The sequence below is a fragment of the Centroberyx affinis genome, unplaced genomic scaffold, assembly GCF_046629955.1.
Source record: "Centroberyx affinis isolate AG114_WGS23_722 - 3 ecotype Tasmania unplaced genomic scaffold, CSIRO-AGI_Caff_v1 ptg002724l_1, whole genome shotgun sequence".
Classification (NCBI taxonomy): Eukaryota; Metazoa; Chordata; class Actinopteri; order Beryciformes; family Berycidae; genus Centroberyx; species Centroberyx affinis.
In genome coordinates this window covers 163,926-189,832 of record NW_027280892.1, presented here as the reverse complement: position 1 = coordinate 189,832, position 25,907 = coordinate 163,926, and positions in this window count along the sequence as shown.

Genomic DNA, 25,907 nt, shown 5'->3' with positions numbered 1-25,907 from the left:
TCACATTAAAAATCCAAAGCTGCTACAAAAGCCAGATTAAAACAGAACCAAAACCCCAATAGTGTCAACCATTCGCCTCATGTCAGGCTCCACCTGTACAACCAGATGTGCATTAGGCCAGTAGCCATTCCTCCGCTAAATCATTTGTTGTCAAAAACAATCATAAAAACACTCCATGTATTATCTCGAGAACGGAGCCGGCCAAAAGCCTCAGCTGCATTCACGAGTTCTTCCCATTACACCAAAATAAATGTACGAGTTCTCGAAGAAACAAAAATGCAACGACTTCCTCCAACATTCGCGGAGGAAGTTGAACTTGCCGGATTCCAATGTTGAACACATTACAAAAAACAAAAAACAAAAAAAAAAACGGGAAGCAGCATCCATGGATGGATGGATGGAGGAAGCAGCTGTTTGTAAATGAACCAGTATGAATGACATACCAAGTTTCCTTTAATACATCTTGGACAATTTGTGAGTGGTAATCAAAAGAACAGTGTCTGGAAAATAAAAACGGAGTGTGCTATGCAAACAATGAATCCATCACTGACAAGCACGGAGGTTTGAAATGCTCCAAGACCTCTCGGATTTTTGGCAACGATCAGATTCCATGGGGTGGAGGCAAAACTATGAAATGAAATGATGTATGAGTATGAGAAGGACTGTCTCAAATGGCTATGACACGAAGTATCACATTCTCCGGTGAAACCTCACATCTGCAATAATACTAATACTAGCAATGACAATACTTATTGTGTGCTTTACAAATAAATGAATAAAACCAAAAAAATGTTAAATAATAAATAATAACAATAATAAACTCAACACATAAAAAGGGAGATCATGGACAACTAGTAGATCATTACATAACAGTAAGTCTGTGTTTTAAGAAGTGATTTAAAATATGATACAGATTTAGCAGCCTGAGCTCCTCAGGCAGGTCAATTCTAAATCTAGAGGCCTTGACAGCAAAGAACGCATTTATAATCTATATATCATCTAGACCAGTGATTCTCAACCTTTTTTCATATCAAGGACCCCTAATTTAGTCCACATTAGGGCCACAGACCCCCATTTGATGAGATTTTGTCTCTTAAACCCAAATCTGATGATATTTTTATCATTAGATATGATTTTGTCTAGAATCCCATGACTATCTGTATTGTAGGTAGAGAGATAACAGTGAAACTATGATCAAAATAGTCATTCTTCTACATTCTCGAATTGTGTTAACTTCTTGTAAATGAAATAATGGTGAAGTTTAACAATTCATCAGTTTGCTGAGGACCCCCTGGAACTCCCTCAAGAACCCCTGGGGGTCCCCGGACCCCACGTTGAGAACCACTGACTTTGGAACAGCCAATAGGAATCTACCCGAGGACCTCAGGCTACAATCCAACCATGGGGTTAAAGGTGTGTAGCTTGGTGACCCAATTGTGCCTGAAAAGAACTATTTCTGAAAAGAACTATATTCAGTAAGTTCTAGAAACGTCTGTCACATCCAGCTCTTTATATCTGCAAGACAATTTCTGAGATTGGGTGGAGCATCAGTCAGTTGTTGGCGTTACAGTGAAAATGTATGGTATGTCTGCAGATAATATGTCCAAGTGGAAGCGTGTAAATGGATAAAAAGATGGGGCCCAGAATCGATCCCTGTGGGACCTCACATTTAATGTCTGCTGAGGATGAGGATGAATTTCCTGTGCTGACAGAAAAAGCCTGATTGGAAAGGCAGGAGCTGACCCAGTGAAGTCATGTCCCTAAAATGGAACATTCTCCAGCATCAGGTCACACTGTGGTGATCAGTCTCCGTTGCTATGAAGTGGAATTTCTCAAAGATAGCATTCCGACTCATGAAATGCTTTTGCTGAAATCTTGGATAAGAAAAGGCAGTTTGGAGATGTGCAGTTTGGAGAGCGTCTGCTGGAAACAAGGGGTCAAGACTAGGTGAGGTTGAACCACTGTATGTTTAAAATTGGAAGGGAAAGTATCATAAGCAATAGAGCTGCAACTTTTTATAGTGGAGGTTTCATATTTTATACAGAGTACGCAACATTTTCTCGGGGCAGGCAAATTTGAGGCGACACTCCTTTCTTCATTGACCCAGAAAACCTTTCAGTCTTTTCATGTCATGTGAGTACTTCCTCGTTTGGACTTCAATGGTCTTTTTTTAGACCCATCAATATTTTCCTATCTTTTCTCGTGGCTATACATAGGTGAGCGAGCAGCCGACATCAAAGGGGGTGTGTGTGTGTGTTTTCTTAACCCTTTCCCTCGGCAGCGTGGCGGGCGTACCGTTGGAAAGGGTCCCGTGGGAGCGGAGTGGGAATACCCTTCTGGGGTTTTTTTTCGGTCTCCGGCGCTGATGAAGAAACCGCAGCGGTGGACAAAGTGCTGCTTTGTTTTGACTCTAAACCTCTGGAGGAGGAAGTTTTACCCGCTTCCCCCATTAAGACCTTCTCCACTTTTTGCGCCTTAAACCGCATTTCTTTTATTAGCTCTTTTATGAACTTGAAAAAGCAATACATCTCATCTGGATCACCCCAGGCCGTATATAACGTACCCCCCCTCCCGCACCCACCCACCACCCCACTCCCACACAAGATCTTTTCCTGAGGGGAATGCTTTGGATGAGAGGAAGCTGAATCAACATGGAGGCTTTGACTCCTGTCAGTATGGTCCGGCGGGCCTCACACAAGAGGCAGAGAGGCAGGTGGAAAAACTTAAGGGGGATTCTACGACTTTCAGTTCCCATGAGGAAGTGACATGATGCCCCACAGAGGGACTGGGGGGGTGGCTGCCTTTAGTGTTTGTGTATGTACTCCGTCAGACGCGACTCCCTTAGTCTAGTCAGCCGACTTTCACTGTCCGCTCTGGCTTTGATGATGTACAAGCGTGATACACTGGCACCCAACAAAGGCACTTGAGCAGAATATAGACCTTTACTACATATACTGTACATTCAGTACATCATACAGTTTTTTTTAAGACAGCTCCAATTGAGACGAAAAAAGAGGGGGAAGAGCGATAGGGCTGGGCGATAATTCAATATTATCGGTTATCGTCTTTCCGTGGAATCATATCGTGATGATATGAAGATGTTTTAATATCGTGACACACATTTCTGCTGTCTAAATTGATGATGATGCGCAAATTTTACTTAAAAACTCAGATAAAATGAGGTATGGTAGGAATATTATTTGAAAATGTCAGTTTTGTTTAACATCACCATTCGGTTCAATGAGATGAACATTAATTTGGTTATTTAATGTGATTTTGCATACATGAACCATATCGTGATATACAGTATATTGATATTGAGAAAAATCCTTATGATTATCATGATATTTATTTCAACCATATCGCCCAGCCCTAAAGAGAGATTACATGTTAAAGTTGCTATACATGTAGCATTTTGACATTCATAAATCATTATATCAGTTTTGAGAGATTAGTATAATTATCATAAAAAATTACAAAAAGGTAAATCAGTAGAAGATTAGCAGCCTCTACTAGCCTCTTCACTGCATTTTACATTGTGTGCCAACAGGTCAGATTTGGTGGGAAATCTTTGCTTTACAGCACAAAAGATGAACTGTTTTTACTTTGCAAATGATACACAACTTTGTTCCAGTTCCTCTGTTCTATCTGCATAGTTTCAAGGGAGTTATCAGCTCTTATCCTTCTTCTGGCTCTACAAAACAAACAATGCCAGGGAGAGGGGGACAAGTAGAAACATCTTCTTTGTGACAAGAAGCAACAGGGAAATGTGGGCTTCATTTTGAGAAACACCAGCACTAACAATATCACTGGTGGAAGATAGAGGCTACCAACTGTCTCTACCATGGTCTCATTTGTTTACTGTAATTTTGCCAAGGTTGTGCTATTGATTTGACACTGATATACTAATGTTTAAAAATGGCACACGTAGCACCTTTAAACATGTTGCAACTTACAACTGTCTGCTGAGCTGTACAGCGCCCCGCCAATTTGCTTGTAGATCATTTCTACTCTTTTTTTTTGCAATACATGACTGCCACTGAAGTCCAGTGTCAAAATATTAAGTTGTTCCTTACAATAAAATATACCTTTTTGAATGAAAGTGTGTGTGAATTAGAATAGAATTTATCTTAAAATAGCCTAGATGATTTCTTTAAAAAAATGGTTCTCAAAAAGTTTCTAGGGATTGAGGTGTAAAATGGGTCATAAGCCTTCTCCTGGTGGATCTTCATAAGACATGAGTACTAATGTACAGTATACTCAAGCCCCCTGGGGTTCAGTGCCCTGCTCAACAGCACTTCCACAGTAATGGTCATAGTAGATTATGGCATAAGCCACTTTCCAGTAGGTGGATCACATCCAGTTTCTTCTGGACAGGAATTACCTGAATTGTGTAAGAATGTGACAACTTTAAAGTTTTTTTAAAGGCAGGCAAGGAGATCATTTTTCTCCAGTTCTTTTCATGTACCATAAAGGCAAAGGCTGCTTAAAGTATTCATTTGCTGTATTGCTTCTATTTATGTATGTCCTATGTTAGTGTTGTGTCATGTGTGATACTTCTTGTATGCTGCTTTCTTGCCCAGGGCTAACTTGACAAAAGGGATGTCAATCTCAGTGTAAGTGCCTTCTAAATAAGGGTAAATTAAAATAAATCAGTAGATAAACATCTAAAAAAGATGGGGAATTAACATCTGTCAAAGTAAAAGTGACATAGAGGACCCATATTTTAAAAGAAATCGTGGCAACTATAAAGCAAAGTCAAAGGCTTGAGGAGGTTCCAGGGAGTCCCAAGCAAAATGAGGAACAGTTTAATTTCACTGTGATTTAATTCACTAGAAATATCCCATTTAGAGAATGTTTAAGCAAGACAAAGTCTTATAAAATGGGGGCTCTGTGGCCTATTGTGTGTCTAATCTGGAGATCTGTGACATGAAAACGTTTTGAGAACCCCTGCTTTAAGGCACAGGTGTAGAGACGTTTTGTAGTTTAACTCAAAGTTCATGATCGGATCTTGAATCAAGAGCGTCGCGGGCAGCGGGACCCCACCGAGGGGCCGGCTGGAGCACATGAGCCGTCGAGCCCCGTAGGATCCCAGCTGTCCCACCGCCCGAAACAGCTTGCCGCAAAGGCATGTGACCCCACTGGTTGAGAAACGCAGCTTACCGATGCAACTGAAGAAAACAAAGGCCCTCTAAATACAAATAAACCTCCGTAACATCTGCGGACGAGAGGGAGGGGAGGCGCGGGGAAGCTAACTGCTTCTGCCCAAGCCGTTGCGACGAAGTGGAGGAACATGTGATCGGAGAGTAAATAAAGCGAACGGCATGAGGCGAGGATGCGGCGTGGGGCTCGGACCCCTCAGGCAGACGGATGCTCTGGCCTCCGCGGTAGAGATCTGGCCCGTCAGAGGACTGGACAGCCACAGCTGTGTTTTCACTGAGTTTGTTCCTGACGGCCACATGGAGAGGCTTCAATAACCAAGAACTCCTCGAGGATGACTGCGCTCCGCTGCACACACTCACACTGCTAAAAGTGCTGCTAAAAGAGAAGGCGACTTGATTTATTGGTGGATTCATAACTTGTGATGAATTATTATTAGTAGTACTAGTAGCAGTAGTACTAGAAGTAGTGGCAGTAGTAGTTGGAACAGTAGTAGTAGCAGTAGAAATAGCAGTAGCAGTAGTAGTAGTAGCAGTAGTAGTAGTAGTAGTAGTAGCAGTAGTAGTAGTAGTAGCAGTAGAAATAGCAGTAGTAGTAGTAGCAGTAGTAGTAGTAGCAGTAATAGTAGCAGTAGTACTAGTAGCAGTAGTAGTAGCAGTAGTAGTAGTAGCAGTAGTAGCAGTAGTAGTAGTAGCAGTAGTAGTAGTAGTAGCAGTAGAAATAGCAGTAGTAGTAGTAGCAGTAGTAGTAGTAGCAGTAATAGTAGCAGTAGTACTAGTAGCAGTAGTAGTAGCAGTAGTAGTAGTAGCAGTAGTAGTAGTAGCAGTAGCAATAGTAGTAGCAGTCGAAATAGCAGTAGTAGTAGTAGTAGTATTAGCAGTACTAGTAGTAGCAGTAGTAGTAGCAGTAGAAGTAGTAGCAGTAGTAGTAGTAGCAGTAGTAGTAGTAGTAGTAGTAGCAGTAAAAATAGCAGTAGTAGTAATAGTAGTATTCACAGCTGTGATTTCTGATAATTCATTCATTCATTCAAACCTTTATTTAAACTCGAAGAACCATTGAGGTTGCCCTCATTTACAATGATGTTGTAAATGAGGGCAAAAGTTAAAAGTAAAAAATAAATAGGACAAGACATAGATGAGAATAAAGAAAATCAGTTAAAACAGTTACACATTCAGGCAGGGAGATTTGTGATCATGGTTTTAAATTGTCCATAGGATAGTACAGTATTGATTTTTAGCGTGTGTTGAAGATCATTCCAAGAATTAGGGGCACTAAAATAAAAGGCTGACTTTTTTTTCAAATGTAGACTGTGCTCGGGGGACCTTAAGCATAAGCAAGTCATTTGAGTGAGTTTGATAGGGTCCAAAGTTCCAATCCAGCATCACTGAGATGTAAGATGGTAGCTTTATATATAAACAAATACCAATGTTTACTACGCCTCTCTGCCAGAGAAGACCAACCCACTTTATCATACAGGATACAACGGTGAGTACCATAGCTATCACCATTAATAAATCTGAGGGCAGAATGTAGAGCTGCAACGATTAATCGATTAATCGATTAATCGATTAATCGATTAGTTGTCAACTATTAAATTAATCGCCAACTATTTTGATAATCGATTAATCGGTTTGAGTAATTTTTTAAGAAAAATAAGTCAAAATTCTCTGATTCGAACTTCTTACATGTGAATATTTTCTGGTTTCTTTACTCCTCTATGACAGTAAACTGAATATCTTTGGGTTGTGGACAAAACAAGACATTTGAGGACATCATCTTGGGCTTTGGGAAACACTGATTGACATTTTTCACCATTTTCTGACATTTTATAGACCAAACAACTAATCGATTAATCGAGAAAATAATCGACAGATTAATCGACAATGAAAATAATCATTAGCTGCAGCCCTAGCAGAATGATAGACCGTGTCTAGCGGTTTAAGAGTGGATGGAGCAGCATTTCTATAAATTGCATCTCCATAATCCAACACTGATAGGAAAACTGCTTCAACAATCCTCTTTCTACTAATCATAGGAAAGCTGGTTCTGTTTCTGTAAAAGAAGCCAATTTTTTGATGCAGTTTGCTGACAAGATTGTCTATATGGTATTTAAAAGTAAATTTCTCATCAAGCCAGATGCCAAGATATTTATATTCAGTAACTCTCTCAATGTTAGATCCATTCGCAGTGGATATATGCATACTATTGTAATCAATATTACTGGCTCTAGTAAACAGCATGAATTTTGTTTTATTTGCATTAAGTACCAGTTTAAGATTAATAAGAGCATCTTGTAGCGCATTAAAGGAAAGTTGCAGGTTCTCAATGGCTAGTTGTACAGAATCAGCAATACAATATACAATGGTGTCATCAGCATAAAGATGGACTTCACAGCCACTCAATGAAGAGACAATATCATTAATATAAATGGTGAAGAGGACAGGACCCAAAATAGAACCCTGCGGAACACCTTTTGTTACTGGCAAGAACTCAGACTGGACACTTCCCGACTTTACACACTGAAGTCTCTCAAACAAATAACTCTGAAACCAATCACAAGCCTTTCCATCAAAGCCAATAATAATAATCCTCCGGATTATTAAGGCAGGTTGTTCTAAAGGCACAACCTCATTAGAAAATGTCATAATGATAATGTTTATTAAATAAACATAAAAATTACTTTCACAAAATTGGGATTAGTTTAGGAGACAATTGAACTGATCTAATTTAACCCAAACAAATCTATCTGTTATGAAACTTGAAACTGAAAACTTCAAAACTTCAATGATTATCTTGGGAAACTGCATGGGGACAACTGGGACAACATGTTCTTCTTGAATCTCTTGGCTTGAAATTGTTCTCCCTTCCCCTCTTTTTTCCTCACTCATGCAGTAACAATGGAGCAACAATACAAACACGCTGTATAAGCACAGAAACACGCTATCCAATATATCAATTGCAGCTTGGCCGCCACATTCTTCATGATTCTTTAATGTACAGAAGCTGCCTCCAGTGCATCTTGAGGCATGAACACCTGGGCCTTTTGCTGGCGTAGTTCAGGCTTCTGGTTGCACTCTTAATTTGGGTTTAATGAGTATCTCTTTTTAATGGAGCTTCTCTTAGGAGGGCTCTCTGAAATCTCTCCAGGCAGTCGGGCTTCCAAATGGGCCGGATAATAGCTCTCAAGTGGGCATTATAAGACAGGGCCAAGAGTGAACATCATACTGCATGCTGAAAGGAACGGCAATGACAAATGGATGCTCAATTCAGAAACAACTGCAGAAACAACTGCAACTTAGCCCCTACATCCATATTCTTTCCCCATATTTCCCACCAATAGAGGCTTTGCAGTTGTGTCACAAATCCCCTAGCAACCACATCTGGCTCCATCATGGAGGTTCAGTGGAGAGTTGGCTGTTGGTTAATAATAAGTCTAAATATATAACAGGCTAGAAAAAGAGAGCAAGCTGAAAAAAAAAAAAAAAAGATTGTTGTCGTGTGAGTGTAAGTCAATTCAGTAATGTTCTAAGTAAAAGTGAATAGTGTCATGAGGTGGATTTGTTTCCAAATGTAGGTTACTGTGACACAGTAAACTGTCTTGTCTTTAGTCCTAGTCTCTACTCCAAAACACTAAGTTTTTATGAATCAATGGCAGTCAAAGGCGCACAGCGTGAGCGCGCAGGGCGTAGCAACTGAATTTTTGCGGCCAGAGGCGTGTGATGCAACTGCGGCGCCGTTGGAAATGGAGTTGGATTAGGTTTAACACATTATCAGTAGGCGTGGTAGGAGCTGGCGTCAGTCATGACTCATGACCAATCAAAGGCGTACAATCAATTGTACATTTAGAAACGAAATCAGCCGTTCACAGCCACTTGTGCCCAAGAGCTGAGGACCTAGCTCCACTATGGCTGACAGAGGATGCATGATGTCACCTGAAAGCCCTATATACCGGCTACTTAAAAAGTAACTAAACCCCACCCAAATCTGTGGTGAAGCCTGACACCTAATGGTGAAAAGTAGGGTACTGAACTGGCCATCTGTTATTGGCTGATTGTTGATGTCAGGTAATGTCACCTGGCACCAACAGGTGGTGACATTTTGGTTTGGGGTTTAATTACATCTCTTCAGGCCCAAACGGACTGAAAGCGTCTGACGCGCGCGTTTTGAAGTACATCTATTGTTTTGAATGGCCGAACACACACCAAAAGCGTTATGAGGCGCGTCAAACTGCCTTGACGCCTCTACTCCGACCTTGTTTCGATTTTGGGGCGTCAAATGAGGACCCAGCCACCAAAGCTGTTTTTTTCTGCAGCCGCAGTACCTGTTTAGAGAGTACTCCGGTACAGTAGGTGGCATAGTCCGCCAGTAAAACCAAAGAAGAAGTGATATGTAGCGAGGAACTGACATCAGAGCTTGATCAAACTAGATGGCCACCAAAAAAAAAGAAAAAAAACTAACTATAGCCAGCCGACTTCAGGAGCAGCCAAAGCATGGACGAGGAGAAGCTCATCAATGAAGTCCAAAAACGACCTATGATATATGACTGCAAACTACTGACTGTTTTGCTGTTACTATGGCAACAGGTGACAACTGACGTTAACTCTGTTAGCTTAGCTTAAAACTTTATGAACAATACAAATGTAATTCTGCAATGCTAAATGAAAACAACTACCACTGCCAACCGCTATACTACTATAGATCTTAACCGTTGTGTTGTCACATGTCAGATACTAACATGCTGACATTGTCACAATAACCCCACAATTGTTTACATTCTAATGCTTTCTACTGCTTTTTGACTTACTGATTTTATATTCTATTTATGTGCTTTTATTTTATTTGTCGTCTTTCTCTGCTGAATCCTATTTACTTTTGCTGCTGCAATGACCAAAGTTTCATCTTATTATATTCCTGGTCTGTAAACAGAAAGTCTAGCTTCTCTATAGACAACTGTTGTGTAAATGCTATTCTATGAGGCTATTGTTATTGGAAGGTATCATGGCTCAAGGGTTGATGCATCATTTTGGCAATAGTAATGGTGTATCAGTCTACCTATGAAATATAAGTGTATACACTCATATTTCTTGGTAAAATTCATGAATCAATCTGTGACACCTCTGAATTGTAAAGTTATTACAGTATTTGCAGTGGTTGTGGGTACAGGACCATCCTGTCACTACTTGAAACAGCAGGCCAGGCAGAGGCATTTCAACAGCTGAGGGCAGCCTTTCCCATAGTTTGAAGATGTCAGGCTGCACTGTGTGATAGTACTGAGACTGAACAGAGGGGACGGGGAATATCACACTGCAACACAATCCTGTTTCTGATTAAAGTGAAAAGTGAGACCGTAAATCTTCCTCAGATATACACTGTGTCAAAAAAATGACCAATAATGGTGAGTGGCCACGTTGTGACCCAAATTCTGCTGGTTGTGCTGTGCAGAAAGAGCCAGTAACATCTGCAGTGAGCCACAGATCCCCAAACTTTCCCCTCTCTTCCATCTTGGAGCCTCCAGCAGTGGTGTACTTTATTTGTTATTGTTGAGGATGGTCCAAAAGGGGGATCCTTTCTCACTAAGTATCCCTTCCAGTCGGTAGATTTATATGGAAGATTAATGCTCAATTGAGGATGAGAAGTTTTCAAACACACTCCTGTTTCCCCCTACTGCTTCCCTTTACACACTCCTTTGAAACTGTGTAGGAAAAAAAAAAGGCTAAAGCTGTATTTTGCCTCGCATCTAGACAGTACCGGAGAGCTCCTCACATGGTGACATGTGCCAGCATGTAAATCTTTACAGCGGTGAAAGGCCTGTTAAGGAAAAAAAAACCTGCTTGGATGGATGAAGGCGACGGTGAGGAAAATCCCTCCTGGCTCTCCTCTGGAAATCCTTACAAGTCCTCTAGTTCCCCGGAATCAAGGCTGCTGTCCAATGTCTGAAGGTAGCTTGTGATGTGTAAAGTTCAGATGCATATTTTCTACATTTATCCAATATGAGTAATGTGAATTACTAATGAAATGAGACAATTCACTAAATAAACTTAAGATGGGTCTGTTCACACCTGCTGCACTGATAGAAATATACACTAGGTTTCAGAAAACAGTTCAATTCATTATCTCTAAACCGGAAGAATTATTAAATGTGATCCTGTCATATCCATATAATCTTTGCAGATGTTCTCTGTGCATAGCTTGAAACCCCAAACTTGTGTGTCTTTCCAGATCAACAGATGTTATGCAGCACCTCTCCTTATTTATACACTGTTATACAGAAACTCCCACCAACCACCTACATTTTCAAGAATCATTGATTGACTGGCCATAAAAGACTGTTAAATACATCACAGAAGTTCAGGATCTTCTGAAATTTGTATCCACTTTTCATCGATGTGAAATGTTTTGCCAACAACCGACAAGATTTGATTCTGAAACATCGGAGCCCTGATGTAAATAGCTCAACATGGGAAAAGCCTTTTAGCTCATTAATTTACATTTACAGGGGTTTATTCTCAAACACAGTCTAATCATAGTCTAATTGGTGATTGGATGATGTATTAAAAACAGCTGGACTTCATGAGGTATCACAATTATTCTTCAGATAATAGATAAAATATGCATGTTGTTAAAATATAATAGGCCACATCAGAAGGAAAGCCAACGGGTGATGTACAAGATAGAGGTTAGCAAGACCTGTAATTTAGGGGCCATAGAAAGCAGTTTCTGGCAATTTTACAATAGATTTACATAATTTATGTCCATCTGAAACTGTAAAAATTCCTTACTGTCCTGTAATTCTAGTGATGATAATACCCCAGTTACTGTATTATAATAAAATTAGATGAGGGGATTTGCCAGGAAAGTCACTGCCTGAAGAGCTACTGGATAGCAAGCCCTTTAAACCCTACCCAGCATGCCTTGCTATAGCTAAAACACACTTCAGCAACAGAGAAGCTAATTTTAGCCACATTATCACACCTCCTAAATACTGATACCTATTCACCAAATCTAGGACATTTTTCCAGAACTTACAGCCTGGTTTAACATGTATTCTGGAAGTTATTTACGTTTAGTACAATATGTTTTGAATATGTTTTTAGCTATGCTAGGTTGCTATACCTGTAGCCAGGCTAGCTAGCAAGCTAAAGGCTGCAGTGCATTTTGTGAACATGGCTTTACGAATGTTTGCAACTATGCAACCTAATCTCACACAAACAGTGGTGGAAAGTAACTAAGTACATTTACTCAAGTACTGTACTTAAGTACAATTTTGAGGTACTTGTACTTTACTTGAGTATTTCCATTTTATGCTACTTTGTACTTGTACTCCACTACATTTTAGAGGGACATATTGTACTTTTTACTCCATTACATTTATTTCACAGCTATAGTTACTAGTTACTTTTCAGATCAATATTTTATATTTAAAACATTTGATCATCTTTATAAAATAACTATAAAATAGCATTGTTATAGATTAGACTACCCAAAAGTATAGCTAAATTGTTAAGATTAGCTTCACATTGACAACTTTAAAATGCTGCTTACATGTACATGTATGTCAATAAATCAGTATTAATATTCCAATAGTTTATGAAAAATATAACTCTCTAAATGGGGACAGTTTGCATAATGAGTATGTTTACTTTGATACTCTAAGTACATTTTGCTGCCAATACTTATGTACTTTCACTTAAGTAAGATTTTGAATGCAGGACTTTTACTTGTAATGGAGTATCTTTACATTGTTGTATTGCTACTTTTACTTAAGTAAAAGATCTCAGTACTTCTTCCACCACTACACACAAATATGTGAAATGAACATGACTTGTTAACACCACACGTGTTGGTGGCACGTAAAGTGTTCAAATTGTGTGTTCCCCGCAGGAAATGGTTATGTGAAGGAGGCACGACTATAAACAGTAGGCCTAAGTATTGTCACATTGAAGTAGCGTGCTCGAAAGGGTGTTGTGGTCAGGATGGTGGATGGGTGTATGTGTGTGCCTACAATTCTGGTGACTGGGGTTCAGTTCCCAGCTTGTATGAAAGAAATTTCTACCGTGAGTCAAATTTTAATTTTAGCTGAAGTATTTTTCATTAAAGGAATAGTTGCAACCAAAAATGAAAATTCTGTCATCATCTACTCACCCTCATGTCAGTTGAAACATAGGTGAAGTTTGTCCATATAACACACAGGGAGGTTGCCAGCACAGCTCCATAGCAGCCTTCTCCAAAACAACTGAAGTCAGTGGGGACCAGTTCTTCAGAGTTCCAAAAAGACCTACAGTGTATTTACACCTACAACCAACTACAGCTGATTGATTTGGTCTTTCTATTCACAGTGTGATTGTTTGGCTGTTTTTGTTTTGGAACTCTAAAGAACAGGTCCCCATTGACTTCAGTTGTTTTGTAGAAGGCTGCTACCAAGTTGTGCTGGCAACCTCCCAGTGTGTTATATGGACAAACAAATTTCACCTGTGTTTCATTGGCATGAGGGTAAGTAGATGATGACAGAATTTTCATTTTTGGGTGAACTATTCCTTTAAACCATGACCAGAGCCTTTCCCTAACCTTCACCAAGTTGTTTCAGTTGCCTTACCATAACCTTAACCCAAACCTTAGCCTAACCAAAGTTGTTTTACTTGCCTGAACTTCACCATTAGTCAACCTTTAGCTGAAAATGCCTTGTCCAATTCGTGTTGCCACAGAATCCAATCCGTGTTATTGTCACAGAATCCAGCATGGTGGAGGAATGTCTGCAACTACAGGCTTGGGCCTATATTATAGCGTAATGTAAGATGTTTGAAATGCCATCCCAAAATGTATTCCCAATATGAAAACAATTAAACAAACAAAATGTTGATATATGTTACAACTGGACATTATCTTTGTTAAAATGCCTGTTTAGAGCCTATAAGGAGAAAGGGAGGAATTTTAGTTAATAGTTACATAGGTGAAAGCAGTTTTCAGGCTAGGCTGTTAAAGACGAAAATGTTTTGTGTTCATGCAACATCTCTCACTCAACACCATTCTATCTGCCATTAATGCATGTCTAAGCAAGGCTCTTAACCCCAAATTGATCCTGTGGCACTACTCAGTTGCTTACAGTAGACAATAAGTGAATGTGTATATCTTTATGAATGAGGTTGAAAAAGATTGAAAACAAAAACAAAATCACCTACTTGACCAAAAGGCATCGTAACTGTGATAAAAATAAAAATAAATCATTTTTATCATTATTATCATTTTGTAATATTGGTCCAGGCCTTTATTTACCTCAACTGCAGAGGGTACCAGGCCTTTATTGGAAGCAGGCTTACATTAGAGACAGGCCTTTATTTCTAATTCCCTCTGTTTGATAAGTATATTTGCTCATATTTTAGTACGAAGCCTCCTTGTTTTCTGATCTGCTTCTGTTGGGGTTCATTAGGTAGCTGTTTTGTTACTGCAATGCATTACCGATAATTACGGTAATCGACGACGGCATGCTCCAGAGACTTCCGCCGGCCGAGCCGTCTTGTGGCATACTGCCATCTTGTGGCACTTGTACGTTACTACAAACTACAGTTACATTATATAACAGGCACCAGGAGTTTACCGGTATCCACCGTTGTTTTTTCCTTTGTTTTTTTCCCCGGCCTGTATTTGGGGCCGGCCTTTATTTGTTCGTGTCGACCACGGCCCCTATTAGAGGAAATACGGTATATAGCATGTATTAACCCTCATACTCTCCTTATGAAGAGGCTTATTTTTCCACCAGTATGTAAAGCCATATAGCTACAGATGGGTCAGGAGTTTTCCTCATCACACAGTCTGTCCTTGACACCCCCGCAGCCAAGCCAGTTGATCCACTTCCAAATCCCCATCACTTTCTCCACTCCCATCAAAGCAAGCGAGCGCGCTCACCTTGTCACCTTCCTGAAACACTGCTTCATGTCACTGGTAGTTCACACTGCAATGAACCATTGAAACTAGCTTGATTTGCTGGAACTTAATTGCGTTTTTTTTTCTCTTTTTGGTGGGGTTGGACTGAAAGAAAACTGCTGCATGAATCACTGTTTTCCCTTTCATCAATATGTCGGCCCTGCTTTGGAATGTGACCCCGATTATATTTTACTCAACTGCGCAATTAATCCTCCTTCAATATATGCGGGCTTGCGATTCCATTGATAGTACACATGGGATCTCGACTACTGGCTGTATATTCTTTGAATATTCTTTGAAGCAGATCTATACACTACCAGTCAAAAGTTTGGACGCACACATTTCTCTTTATTTCTTTACTATTTTTCACATTTTAGAATGATAGTAAAGACATTAAAAATGATGAAATAACACAAATGGAATTATGCAGTGACCAAAAAAGTGTTAAACAAATCAAAACTATCTTATATTTTAGATTCCTTAAAGTTGCCACCCTTTGCCTTTGATGGAAAGGCAAAGGCTTGGGAAAGGAATTCATACATTGGATCAACTTCACTATTTATATTTGTCTAAGAAACACATTTCAAGCATTTAAGCAGAAGCCTTTAGATCAAAATGGCTTTAAGAGAATGAAAAACATAAAACATTCAATCAGGTGGGTCCAAACTTATGACTGGTTGTGAACAATAATGTATAAGGATACAGGCTTTAATGTCTCTCCGTCTTCAGTCCCAAACACACATGACGCCTTGAATACACCTTCATCCCTCAACATTTCAATGATCAACTTTTAAATCGGCTTTAATCTTCAAAATGCGCTTCCTTGTCATCATCGTGTTGTTCTGGTGAGAGCAGAGCGGCATGCGGGGCGAGTCCGGCCTCCCCCTGGACAGCGGAAGAAAATGCGACATGACATCTTTTAAAAGCTACCCTGTTGGAATGATTTCATAGAAATAAATATGCCGCAGATCCCGTGGGAGATAGCGTCTGCTCTCTGGAAATGGGAGTGGGCAGCTGCTTGCAATTGAGAGCAAAAGACCTCAGCGCCAGGAATGTCCCCAGTGCCCCGAAAAAACAGAACAGAGAACACAACACAACATTAAAAGCACCAGAGCACGGGGGCTGCGAGGCTTTGGCTCCCCGGTCCACTTCGTCACCAAGTATTTTTTTTTGGGGGGGGGGGGGGGGGTTTGGTTTGGAGGGGTGGATGGATTGTGGTGGGGGGGACATCAGTTGACAACAGCCAAGCTCAAAACTGATTAAGTGTAATTATGATATGATTTTTTACGACTTTATGCCGAAAACAAGAAGGGTGAGATTTATTAAAAAAAGGAGTTTTGCACTTTGCCAAGTGTTCTCTACGAACCAGTCATCCCTTCAATAACCTTTCATTTTCATTCATTTACATTCATTCACCCCTTCATTCATGCAAAATCCCCTTCAAATTAAAGGAGTTAGACCCCCATCGAAACCTCCTTAAACACCCCCTTAATCTTGACTCCTTATTTCTAATTTAAAGAAAAATTCAGGGAGACAGAAACTTTTCCACGGACAACAGGCCTGAAGAATCCCTTAATTACGAGCTTCTCTGTGTATCAACCCATGAATAAATCCCTTATAAACCCATGATACTAACCTTACTTTTTTTTTTAAAGCTGTTTAATGGATTTAATGGATGGCTGGGAGAAATTAAGGACATTTCAGGGATAAAATGAAGGGGTTTCGTAACAGTTGTCTACGTTTGCGTACGGCTCACCTATCTACGCTATATCGTCGTTATTGGTGTTGCTGTTATTTCCACACAATCTGAAGCAATTTGTCAAGCCGCTGGTGTGATGATGGCCTCTGGAGCTAATGGTTTAACTGGAGGATATCCCCCCTCGTCCACAGGTGGCGGACCTCATAACAGCCCTCGACATCCTGAGCCCCGGTTACTATGGGAATAAAGGTTGGGGGGGGAGAAAACAGATTAGGCCCGTGTGATTTGTCTGTCAGCTGGACGTTTAACCTCGTAGCACCGGTGTCACTGACGGTAACACTGAGGTTTGGTTCGGGTGAGTAATCATGTGCTGAAGTAGTACCGCAGTGTATCTTTTCACGTTTGTGATTAACTTGGCCAGAACCCCAGTAAGCAAAAAAAAATATTTGAAAAGAAAAAAAAAATTTGGCGATGTGAAGTCTATAGGTGAACCAGACTGAACACACCATTGCCATTTCTACACTTTCGAGCTCCAACAAGAAATCTTGTTTTGATGGAGTAGACTTTTTTTTTTTTTTTTGGTTAAAAAGCATTTCCAACCTTGCCATCTGTTTCTTGAAAAAGGAAAACACTTTGCTTTCATCTTCGCGAAAGGAGCGGCTTAAATTTTTCCTGCATTCGTAAGGCTCCGCTGTGGAAGTGGTTTGTGCAGTTCGTGCGATCGAGGAAAACGGTATTATGTTACGCGAGCTATCCCGGAGTGTTGGACAAGACAGCTGGCACCGTGATAGACTTTGATTTCTAACCGTATTGCTGCTATGACTCCAGGCTGCTGAGGAGTTTTTTTTTTTTTTTTTTTTGGCAGCGACAGAGTGACCGGTCTACTGTTACAGAAGATCCAACCTGCCCTAGAGGAACGCAGCAGCCTCAGCTCCGCCGCCACTTGATGAAGCAATTACCAATAATGCCTTTGACGTTTGAGTATTTGTTTTGAAATCAATATTGCCTCATTCTGGAGGCAGCGGCCGGCACTTTGGGGTGTATTTATTATTTTTACAGCTTACTTAAAAGCTCTCAGCATGCCGGCGTGATAGAAGCCAGCCTCCCCGACTTCAGCTGGGAGACAGGGAGGAGAAGGGGAACTCGGTCTCTACCAATACAGGCCGTTACCGGCACCGGCTCTTCTTTTTTTTTTTTTTGAGTCCCTCTTTTATCATGCAGGAAGATACCGCCTCGTTATTGATGTTGGGGAATAGCTGACGCTCCACTTCTCCACTCTCCGTTTGAGAGAGGAGAAACAGCTGCCTGTTTAAAGTAGGATGCATCTCTGAGAAGTGAGATTCTGCATAAAACGGGGATTAGGCTACTTATGTTAAGTGGTTTTTACTCAAGATGCATGGTGACATGCTGGTTTAAGGATCATGCTTAACCAAAATCATAAGTACAAGTACTGCTTGCTATAACCATAAGATAAATGGCACTTTGTTAGGATTTTGAGCAAGTAGGTAACTGACTGTAAAGTAGTTGTACACTGTATTAAAGGGGCATTTCATAATTTATGACTTCGGTCCAGACATGTGACTCAAGTCATTTGGTCCAAGTCTCAAGCAAGTCCTAAGTCATTTGGTCCAAGTCTCAAGCAAGTCCCAAGTCATTTGGGTCATGTCTCAAGCAAGTCCCAAGTCATTTGGGTCATGTCTCAAGCAAGTCCCAAGTCATTTGGTCCAAGTCTCAAGCAAGTCTCAAGTCATTTGGGTCATGTCTCAAGCAAGTCCCAAGTCATTTGGTCCAAGTCTCAAGCAAGTCCCAAGTCATTTGGGTCATGTCTCAAGCAAGTCCCAAGTCATTTTTTCTTGGTAAAGTCAAGTCAAGTCACAGGTTAAGTCAAGTCAAGTCAATTCGAGTCCTTAGTTAAGGCAAGTCAAGTCCTAAGTCAAGTCACTTTTTGTCATATCAGGCTAATGTTAGCTAGCTACGGAGCTGTGAGAGAACAGATTGTATCATATCAGGCTAACGTTAGCTAGCTACGGAGTTGTGAGAGAACAGATTGCATGTGGCTAACGTTAGCTAACATCAGCCCTCACAGACACTTACCGATCCGAATGAGTCTTCAAATGACGAACAAAGTTTGATGTTGTAGTCTGGCTGTCAGAAAAAAAAAGTCAAGTAGCGAGGAGCTTGACTGACAGGGTCATCATCCAATCATGACGATGCCATTCCCAGTGTGCGCTCGCATACCGGGTAACGTTACACACTACGGACACTTGTAATGTGAACACTGACAATGTTGAACATTTTAATATTTTATATTTCATATTTAAACTGAAAACATAAAATGAACACAAACAAGTCATCGTGTCTCAAGTCAAGTTAAGTCACGAGTCTTTAACTTCCAAGTCGAGTCTGAAGTCATTTATTTTCTGTCAAGTCAAGTTGCAAGTCATCAAAACAGTGACTCGAGTCCAAGTCACAGTGACTGGAGTCCACATCTCTGCTTCGGTCGACCTCTGTTGGCGACCGGTAGGAATTGCAGCAACACTGACAGGTAGCTGGCACAGCCAGTAATGCCCCCTCATCCCCTTCTTCTACGGTGGCCTGTAATTGACACAAACAACAGAGTCACATTTTCACAACAGAGATGACTAAGCTAGCCAATTAGAGCAGAGATCCAACATAAACGTCTAGTGAAGAGGGCATATATCACCATGCTAAATACTGTAATAATACTGTTATGTCACTTGTTTGGCTTGAGAACAAAACGCCCAATTTTGCTGATATTGGCATCATCTTTTCAGTAGGCACAACATAGTGTGTATGCAACATGTTTTTTAATGATGCTCACAAGCAAAGGACTTTTTTTTTTTTCACAAGATGTTTTTCAAGCCAGCCATACCAACTGTAGTACCACAGTGCCAGATAGTGAATTGCTGCCAGCCTAAGCAATAAATATTGTAATATTAAAAACATTTCCATGGCCAACAAGTGAGAGAGGGCTGCACGCTGGCCGGGTGGCAATATAAACATCCAGTAAACATGCCATCCTTGTCAGACAATACACTCTGCTAGCTTTCCACTGGCTGTAGCTGAGCCCAGAGAGGAGACAGCACTAATGCATTCAAAGGCAAATGCATTCAAGTCCTAGTTTTCTGGTTTCTGGCATTGGGAGAGAGTTTGTCATGTTCACAAACACTGGTCAGGAAGTAATCTATGACCTTTATCAACCTGTAGGCCAGTGACTCTAAACCTTTTTCATATCAAGGACCCCTAATTTAGTCCACATTAGAGCCATAGACCCCCATTTGATGAGATTTTGTCTCTCAGTCAGACCCAAATCTGAGAATTTTATTGTTAGATATGATTTTGTCCAGAAAAGAGAGATAACAGTGAAACTATGATCAAAACAGTCATTCTTCCACATTCTCTAATTGTGTTAACTTCTTCTAAATGAAATAAGGATGAAGTTTAATAATCCATTCATTTGCTTGGGACTTGGAAATCCCCTCAAGGACCCCTGGTGGTCCCCGGACCCCACGTTGAGAACCACTGCTCCAGGCAACCCGGGGGAATTGCAAAAAATATTGAACTGGAACTGATCTCCTCCTTCACAAATCTCTGGCACAGAGGAACCTCCTGTCCCCTTGAATTACGGTGGCCTGTAATTCACGCAAAACAATAAAGTCACATTTCCCCAACAGAGAGGAGTAAGCGAGCTAATTAGAGCAGAGATCCAAGAGAAACGTCTCGTGAAGAAGTGATATATCACCGTGCTAAATACTGGAATAATAACACTGCTTTGTCATTTTTTTTTTTGGCTTGAGAATGATGCTTTTTTAGCGGTCGTAGCTGAAATGTGTCGTGACGTCGAGTCAACTTAAGCAGTTGCAAATGGGAGTAGGGAGATTTGGAGTGTCTTGAAACTCCGGTGGGTGAGGAGTTTTGGATCCAAAAGCAGAATACGGGCTGGAAAGTGATTTTTAAAAGCCAGAAATCTCAGCAGATGGCCAAGTAATCGTGATTCATTGGTACTGATCAATGACCCTATCAACCCATGACAGATGTATTATGGTCTTATTGCACCTTTAAGACAGCTGCTCACAGTTGACTGCATCATTGTGTAACATGTACTTACAATCAGCTCAACATGAAAGACCAATGCTACGGCAGAGTATGGGCTGTTTTGTGCCTGTTTACTGTAGTGATATCAAAATCTAAGTAAGACATACTGTAAGGCTGCTTTCCCTCAGTTACATGTTTTTTTCTCATGACACCTGGTCATATGTGATTACAATCTTACAGCCTGCGAGATTTGGTATGTGCACTGGATTTGTACACAACCGTTATTTATTTTGCATTACTAAAGGGTCATAAAATGGGACCTAATTGAAAAAATATGTCACTACAGTTCTACTTTGCTAACTCTGGCCCAAGAGTATGATGTTTTTCTTGCTAATTATAATAAAATACCACGCATGGCTAAGGGCCACTGCGGCTAAAAGCAAAACAATTTTCAGCATCAGACATAAATGTTTTCTTTTGGTTATTAACAATGGAAATTGCTGCTTGGCAGCCGCTGTGACTGCAATCAGCTCCCCTAATTGTCAGGCATTTTGTTCGCAGTGGAGCTCACGGCGCACATGCTGAAGCGAGGCTGGATTCTCTTCACTAAACATGCCATTACTCAGCACAGTTTGAGCTGTGTGGACAAGGAAACCTTTTCTTAGTACACGGCTCCCGTCATTACCGAACATTAACAGGGGTAAATGACACTTTGACTGATGCTCGTAATTTAGAAGGTTTTCTTTAGACCGAAAACATTTGCTTCTGCTCTTGGAATGGGACGCTTAATGGAACGCAGACAACATCGACGGGATCTTGTTTTCCTTTCATCTGTGGAGTTCCCACATGTGTGATAGTGGCGTAAACCGCTTTGTCCGTCATCTTCTTACCGCCGAGGCCTTCGATGTGTTCAGTGGTGGAAAGTAACTAAGTACATTTACTCAAGTACTGTACTTAAGAGCAATTTTGAGATACTTGTACTTTACTTGAGTATTTCCATTTGATGCTACTTTATACTTCCACTCCACTACATTTCAGAGGGAAATATTGTACTTTCTACTCCACTACATTTATTTGACAGCTTTAGTTACTTTTCAGATGGAGATTTGACATTGACATTGTTAAAGATTAAACCAATGGTTTCCAACCTTTTTGGCTTCTGATGTCTTACAAAAAGCAGTGTGTAGTCGGGGTCACATTTCAGGTTTCATTTCAATAAATGTTCAAATGATCCAATATTTCAGCAAAAATCAAAGATTAGAGAAAAAGTCCAAAAACTGAAAACAGATTTGTGTATCAGAACTTTGTTTTTTCTTCTTTCCTCTCCCATTAATCATCTCACGACCCCTCAGATTTATCCGGTGACCCTTTGGAGGGGCCCGACCCCTAGGTTGGGAACCACTGGACTAAACTAGCTAACTGTATATAAAGTAGTTCAAACTAGCTCCACCTCCAGCAGCTACAACAGTAACATGCTGCTTACACACTGATGCTTCAGTATTAATAATCTAATGATGTCATATATAATAAAATATCAGTCAGAGGGACCAAAGCACTACTTTTACTTTAATACTTTAACTACATTTTGCTGCTAATACTTATGTACTTTTACTTAAGTAGGATTTTTCATGCAGGACTACTTGTAATGGAGTATTTTTACATTGATGTATTGGTACTTTTACTTAAGTAAAGGATCAGAGTACTTCTTCCACCACTGGATGTGTTTGACCTATGGGTAAGAGCAACTGCAAAACACTCAATAAACCAAATAACACTGTGGCTCCTGCTGTAGTGGGAGTGGCAAAAAAAAATCACATTTTGACATAGGCTAATGCAGCTCAGGTATGATTGATAACGTGAGGAGAGCGAGTGATCATCCCACATGTTTTGCTTCACGTTGGAACAGTCAGCGCTTACTCATAATTGTTTTCTGCGGAGCAAATGATTGATGACTGATTGACTAGCTTCTCTCTCTCTCTCTCTCTCCATCTGTGTGTGTGTGTGTGTGTTTGGAGAAGGGGCAGCAGAGCCTGGGACGTTGCTAAGTGAAGAAATTGTAAAGAAAACAGTCATTTGGCATGTGCGACCTCACATGTGCAACTAAACAGCGTAATGTTTAGGGGAGAGCAATTTCCCCATTTTGATGGTCCTCACCAAAGCCGCGCTGCAGAATGTGCTTTTTGGAATGGTTAACATTTCTTGGCCATTACATACGAGAGCTGAATTAACAATATGTGAAATTTTAAATAAATATCCCACATGTAGCCAATCCTGCTTGTCAGCGCCCCTCAAGCCCCTAATGCTCCCCAGAGTCTAATGTTTGTCTTAACCCGAGGCTCTGTAGCCCACAGTTGCCCCGGCTAGGAGGTCATAATAAGACCATTAAATACCTCAAGAGGCACCGGCCTCCTTTGAGCGTTCACACAGAGGAGTTGCTTCCCCCCCCCCCCCCCCCCATCTTCCTGATCAATTAAGTTTATCTTTAGAAGCTGCGCTGTGAGTCATGTTTGGCAAGAAGGGATTATAGGGAAATGCAAATTTGCTCTGCCCTTGTGTTGACTCGTTTAGGATAGACCGTAGATCGGGCCCGAAAAAACAAGCCCGACCCGACCGGAGCCCGGCATGGGCCCGTCCCATTGGCTGCATTTATTGGCCCGAGCCTGGTTCAAAACCGAAATTTTCTTAGTAAGTTGGCTGCTTACAAGTAAACTAATTCCGAGTTGTTTGAATGACAAAAATCTGTTCAGAATTACATGCGGGATCTTACTGAATAGCCTACTTCCTCTCGCAAAGGACTCTCAAAGCGAGTGGTGCCGTAGGCAGTGAAAACCCCACACTGGTGATAAAAACATAATTGACACAAGGAATTAACAATCAGACTTTGCGGATTACAGAGAAATGTGAATGACAGAAATCTGTTCAGAATTACGCACGGGATCTTAATGAATAGCGCACGGAAGCGAAACTTGTTTCAGTTGGTTCAACAAACCCGAGCAGCCTTTGCGCATGCCTATATATATGTGTCCGGGCCTACATATAACATTCTGATTATCACACCAAATAGCTTACTCCCGACCCCAATTATAAAAAAAAAAAAAAAAAAAAGACGTTATATCTGACCACGAGACCGGCCCGGCTCTGTATTGAGATGAAATTTAGTGGGAAGAAGACTCATTTGTTTTGAGGTGGGAATTGGCATTATTTGGCAGTATATGACATTCTTTCTTGTTTGATTTTTGACTATCGGGGAAAGAGCCTCGTTACACTGCAAAAAACGTCCATCGTAACGAGTCGTTTAGTCTCATATTCAGCCTTCAAATCTTATTTTCCAAGAGAAAAATTCTGCAAGTGAGGAGAGATAACTCCACCTGTTTCTGACGCAATTTCACTTGTTTCAGGAATTTTCTAGAAATGAGCTTCAGTGTGTTGAAACCAGTCAGAATAAGGCAGATAGCTGCACTGCTATCAAGAAAATGACACTTGATTCTACAAAATTCTTGAAACAAGTTTGCAAGCATTGGAAACAAGTGAAATTATCTAGATTTTTCACTTATTTTAAGAAAATTACGATTTTAGGACTCAATCATAGACTAAATGACTTGTTATGATGGAGATTGTTTGCAGTGTAAATTAACGGCTGAGGCGATCAATCTTGTAGAGAGACCTTTGACCGATATTGACTAGGTAAATAAGCTAAATAGTCTGCTAAAGGCTTCAGAGCGTTATGGTGCAATGACGGTAATTGTCAGAGAGTTTGACCTGTAGTAAAAGGGCCTGAACATTTGTGCTGCTTGTTTGCTATTGGTTACTTAATGTCAAAATACCTACATTACAATATTGTTCCAAACTTCAAACAGGTAGTTTCTACTGTTTACATGGTGGCACACAAGCACATGGAATTTCACCCAGAAGGTCTGAAGAAAGTTTCAATCTTCCACCAATCTCCTTTCAGTACTTTTTTTACTCAGTGGACCTTTAGCATGTGTTCACACTGTAAGCAACTCAATCAACAAGTCAGCAGAAGGCCTATGGAGAGCGATTTGAAATTGCATATTGCAAAAAATGCATATGGAAATTGGAAACATATATTTTCTTGGTAACACTTTACATTAAGGGGAGAATGGAGTTGGAGTTGAGAGACGACGTCTCATATGCAGATATCTGTTTATAGAGATTAGCCGAAATGTCATCTGGACCTAAAACACCTACAAAAAGTATCAATGTTTGTGTATTGTGTGGAGAAACGTTCGACTCTCGTGTCTGAAGTTGCTAATCGGACTGTAAACAATGACCGGCGCACGGAAGAGGAAGTCTTGGCCCGGATGTCCGCTGGCTACACCGGAAACCCCAAAATATTGGCCGTCGCCCCCAGAGTCTAATTGTCATCAGACCGATAGACGATGGGTTCTGAGATTGCCCTAACCCTAACCCAGGAAAATGAATTAGAAGTCTATAATAGTCTATTGTCTGTACCTAAAATAATTTGTGAATTTTATACGACTGTTGTTTCTTGATTATCAGCTTAAAGGCACACTGAGTAGGATTTTGCTGCCTGTGGCTTGTAAACACAACTTTCAAAGTTGAACGGTAAAAACTGGTAAAAACCTGTAAAAAAGTACAGCGAGGCAAAACGCCAAGCGGACGAGGCTCGTTCCTAAATCAGAGTGAATCTGGGGTATGCTTTCACCCGTTGGAGAATATTTAAGGAGAGGATGGGGATGAAGAGCGACGCAGACTTGGCCTGTTTTCTGTTGGAAAGGTAGGTGGCGGTTAGCTTAGCTATCAGCTTTTCTACTACAATGACGCTCCGCTAATGGTAGCTAGCTGGGGAGCGTATCTATGTTCCCAGGGTCCTATGTTCCCCAGTTCAATATTCTGTTAACACACATTAACCCTCCTATTGTGTTCGGGTCAAATTTGACCCGTTTCAAGGTAAAATATTTCATAAATATTATCCAGTTTTTTTTATTGGACCAAGGCTTCCAAACAGCTATATAAACACAACAAAACCAATGGTTATCATTTTATTTGATTTTGAAGGTCTCTAACCCTAACCCAAACCCTAACCCTAACC